The sequence below is a fragment of the Apodemus sylvaticus genome, chromosome 20 (genome assembly GCF_947179515.1).
Source record: "Apodemus sylvaticus chromosome 20, mApoSyl1.1, whole genome shotgun sequence".
Classification (NCBI taxonomy): domain Eukaryota; kingdom Metazoa; phylum Chordata; class Mammalia; order Rodentia; family Muridae; genus Apodemus; species Apodemus sylvaticus.
In genome coordinates, this window is record NC_067491.1 from 32,577,884 (window position 1) to 32,583,015 (window position 5,132).

General features: G+C 36.1%; 1 non-coding gene across 1 annotated transcript; it reads left to right on the forward strand.

The window, feature by feature from the left end:
• Positions 1-919: 919 nt before the first annotated feature.
• On the forward strand, positions 920-1,026 carry LOC127671371 (U6 spliceosomal RNA). The gene has a single exon (XR_007974732.1). It is a non-coding gene; the product is annotated as a U6 spliceosomal RNA (small nuclear RNA).
• Positions 1,027-5,132: the final 4,106 nt, after the last annotated feature.

Consider the following 5,132-nt stretch of genomic DNA (forward strand, 5'->3'; position numbering starts at 1 on the left):
CTGTTTTACCTTGACAACTGTATAACTGGAAGATATTAATGATTCCCTACCTTCTACAGTTCACCTTTCAATACTAGGAATGCTGGTCAATGCAGGTGTGTGTGTGTGTGTGTGTGTGTGTGTGTGTGTGTGTGTGTGTATGTGTGTGTGCGTGCGCATGCGCGCAGGATTCTCATTGGACACTAGCTTGGCTTCTCAGTGATTAAAGATATATGTTGCATGACCATGCCATTATATGCAGAAAAATCCTTTGACAAATTTCACCATTCCTCCGTTTAAAATATTCTGGAGAGATTATGGATACAAGGGACATACCTTAACATAATTAAAGGAATTATTGTAAGCTTGCATCCAGCATCAACCTAAATGGGGAGAAATTTAAATAATTTCTACTACTAAAATCAGGAACAAGATATGGGTATCTATTTTTTTATATATTCAATAGAAGAGTTGAGGTCTTAGGTGGTGCAATAAAATAAATGAAGAAGATCAAATGCATAAATAGGAAAGAAAGAAGTCATACTATCTTCATTTGTAAATGATATGATTTTATATGTAAAAGGCCTTAAGAATTTAATTGGAAAATTTCTACAGATGATAAATGCTTTCAGCAAATTAGCAAGATATAATATAAGATACACACATAATACCCCACTAGCCTTCTTTTGTACAGATGATAAACATAGTGAGAAAAAAATAATGGAAACATGAACTTCCTCAATAGGTTCAAATATGTTATTATTCACCATTTTAGTTACATTATTATTTTTAGTGTGCTTGAAAATCCTAAACTTTTTGGGTAACTAATGATGTATTTAGACTTAAATGTATTTTAAAACAGATATTGGTTACTACATTGAATAAAAATGAATATACTCAATTTTGTATTAAAAGTATTTCCTTAATCACATAACCGACTGTGCTTGCTTCGGCAGCACATATACTAAAATTGGAACGATACAGAGAAGATTAGCATGGCCCCTGCGCAAGGAAGACATGCAAATTCGTGAAGCGTTCCATATTTCTTACCTAACACCAATACTCTTCAAATTCTTCCACAAAATAGAAACAGAAGGAACACTACCGAACTCATTCTACGAAGCCACAATTACACTGATATCAAAATCACACAAAGATCCAACAAAGAAAGAGAACTTCAGGCCAATTTCCCTTATGAATATTGATGCAAAAATACCCAATAAAATTCTTGCCAACAGAATCCAAGAACACATCAAAATGATCATCCACCACAATCAAGTGGGCTTCATCCCAGGGATGCAGGGATGGTTCAATATAAGGAAATCCATCAATGCAATCCACTACAAAAACAAACTCAAAGAAAAAAATCATATGATCATTTCATTAGTTGATGAAAAAGCATTTGACAAAATTCAGCAACCTTTCATGCCAAAAGTCTTGGAAAGAACGGGAATTCAAGGCCCATACCTAAACATAGATAAAGCAATATACAGCAAACCGGTAGCCAATGTCAAACTAAATGGAGAGAAACTTGAAGCAATCCCACTAAAATCAGGAACTAGACAAGGCTGCCCTCTCCCTCCATATCATTTCAATATAGTACTTGAAGTTCTAGCTAGAGCAATTAGACAACATAAGGTCAAAGGGATACAAATTGGAAAGGAAGATGTCAAATTATCACTATTTGCAGATGACATGATAGTCTACTTAAGTGACCCGAAAACCTCCACCAGAGAACTCCTACAGCTGATAAGCAACTTCAGCAAAGTACCTGGTTATAAAATCAACTCAAGCAAATCAGTTGCCTTTCTAAACTCAAAGGATAAGCATGCTGAGTAAGAAGTTAGGGAAATGACACCCTTCACAATAGCCACAAACAATATAAAGTATTTTGGTGTGACCCTATCCAAACAAGTGAAACATCTATACGACAAGAACTTCAGGTCTCTGAAGAAGGAAATTAAAAACTCAGAAAATGGAAAAATCTTCCATGCTAGTGGATTGGTAGGATTAATACAGTTAAAATGGCTATCTTGTCAAAAGCAATATACAGATTCAATGCAATCCCCATGAAAATCCCAACTCATTTCTTCACAGAGTTAGAAAAAGCAATTCTCAAATTTATCTGGAATAACGGAAAAAAAAAAGATAGTTAACACTATTCTCAACAGTAAAAGAACTTCTGGGGGAATTATTATCCCAGACCTCAAGCAATAGTACAGAGCAATGGTGTTAAAAACTGCATGGTATTGGCACAGGGACCAATGGCAAGTGGACCAATGGAATAGAATTGAAGATCCAGAAATGAATCCACACACCTATGGTCACTTGATCTTTGACAAAGTAGTGGAAAACTTTGGAAAAAATCCAGTGGAAAAAAGATAGCCTTTTCAACAAATGGTGCTGGTTCAACTGGAGGTCAGCATGCAGAAGAATTCGAATTGATCCATTCTTATCTCATTGTACTAAGCTCAACTCCAAGTGGATCAAGGACCCCCACATAAAACCAGACACACTGAAACTAATAGAAAAGAAGCTGGGGAAGACCCTTGAGGACATGGGCACAGGGGGAAAGTTCCTGAACAGAACACCAATAGCTTATGCTCTAAGATAAAGAATTGACTAATGGGATCTCATAAAATTACAGTTTCTGTAAGGCAAAGGACACTATCAAAAGGACAAAATGGCAACCAAAAAATTTACCAACCCTACATCCCATAGAGGGCTAATATCCAATATATACAAAGAACTCAAGAAGTTAGACCCCAGAGAACCAAATAACCCTATTAAAAAATGGGATACAGATCTAAACAAATAATTTTCACCTGAAGAAATTTGGATGGCCGAGAAGTACCTTAAAAAATGCTCAACATCATTAGTCATTAGGGAAATGCAAATCAGAACAGCCCTGAGATTTCACCTTACACTAGTCAGAATGGCTAAGGTTAAAAACTCAGAAGACAGCAGGTGTTGGTAAGGATGTGGAGAAAGAGGAACACTCCTTCACTGCTGGTGGGATTGTAAGATGGTACCACCACTATGGAAATCAGTCTGGCGGTTCTTGAGAAAACTGGACATGACACTTCCGGAGGACCCTGTTATACTTCTCCTGGGCCTATACCCAGAGGATTTCCCAGCATGCAATAAGGACACATGCTCCATTATGTTCATAGCAGCCTTATTTATAATAGCCAGAAGCTGGAAAGAACCCAGATATCCCTCAATGGAGGACTGGATACAGAAAATATGGTATATATACACAATTAAAAACTATGAATTCATGAATTTTTTAGGCAAATGGTTGAAATTGGAAAATATCATCCTAAGCAAGGTAACGCAATCACAAAAGAATATACATGGAATTCAATTATTGATAAGTGGATATTAATTAGCCCTGAAACTCGAAATGCTAAAGATACAATTAGCATATCAAATGATTCCAATGAAGAAGGAAGAAGAGGGCCCTAATCCTGGAAAGGCTTGATCCAGCATTGTAGGGGATTATCAGGACAGAGAAAAGGGAGGGGGAAAGACAGGAGAATGGATGGAGAGAAGAGGACTTATGGGACATATGTGTGTGTGGGGGAACTGGCAACGGGCAACGCTTTTGGAATGTAAACAAAGAATATAGAAAATAAAAAATTAAAAAATCACATAATTGATTTAAATAATTTTTATTTCCATAAAATATAACTTGTGGTAATTCTACAGAAGTTAAAGCCATGTAAAATATATACTTTGAGACATTGAATTAAAGCCATATTGAATTTTTATTAAGACATTTAGCTTGTTTAATTTTTTAAGATTTTGCTCACTTTAAAATTGTTATTTATTTTTGCATCAGTGTGTGTGTGTGTGTGTGTGTGTGTGTTTATGTGTGTGTGTGTATGTGTTCATGCACACACCTGCTCACTTCTTGGAGGTCAACCAACAGGTTGTTTAAGTCAGTTCTATCTTTATGCCATATGGATCCTAGGAATTCAAGGTTAGGGCTTGGCTCTAGGTGCTTTTACCTCCTGAAGAATGTTATTGCCCTAATTCACTGACTGTAACAAATGATTTTAGAATTGCCTTCCATTGTACTTCCTGTGAAGGAACATAATTGATGTACCCACTTCAAGGTTATCCTGCCCCTTTCAAGAATATAGTATATTTTTTGTATTAATGTATTGATTAATTACCCTTTCTGTAGCATCCCTTTTGGAACTTTTAAACCACAATGTCTCATTTCCTTAATGGATTCTCACAGCTTGGTTGTCAACTTAGTTGGTTTTGGGTCAACTAAAATAAATACCTTTGGGCAACTCTGTGACTGTGTTTACAGAAACCATTTAATAGAAAAGATTCTCCAACAGGGTAGATGGCACATTCAAGTCATTGCCAACCTATTAGGAAAGCTGAGGGAAAAGGCAGGCATCTTTGTCTGTCCACCTCTGTTCCATATTAATGAGTGTACAATATATAGCTGATGCCATCATTGATGACAACAAAGCCCAGTTGTCCAGTATAAACTGAAGACCTATTGCTTTCAATGCCTTCATCACAAGGAATTGTTGAGTTACTCAGGTTAACAAGAAGAGAATCTGTGAGATTTGTAGTCCTTCTAACTCTCACACAACCATTCATGAACTATGTACCCATACTGTTCAATACAATCTAATCAAGTCCCTTTGTAATAAATATTGATTCTATGAGTTCTGTTTCTCTAAAAATTATTGGCTAAAATTGGTTGAATAAACCTTCTACACTTTATTTTTTGATTTGTTGTTTTTATTAGGTTTTGTTTATGTGTTTGTGCTTGCCTATTTATTTGTGTGTGAGCCATGTGCATGCAAGTGTCTTAAGAGGTCAGAAGGGAATGTTTGATGACATATTTGTTTTGCATCTATACCATTTGTACCTATTCTTTCTACCCACAAAATCTTCCCATATTGGACATTATCTTGTCTCTCACAAATTCAGGATTTTCTTTTTTTTTTTATGGTTTTAGAGAGTTTATTGTAGAGAAGTAGAGAGAGAGAGAAGGTAGAGAAGTAGAGGCTGACCCTAGCCACATAGAGAGAGAGGAGAGAAGAGGGAAGGGAAAAGCCTGAGAAAGCAAGAGAGAAAAAAAGTCCAGGATTTTCTATAATTGTTTTATACACGAGTGCAGC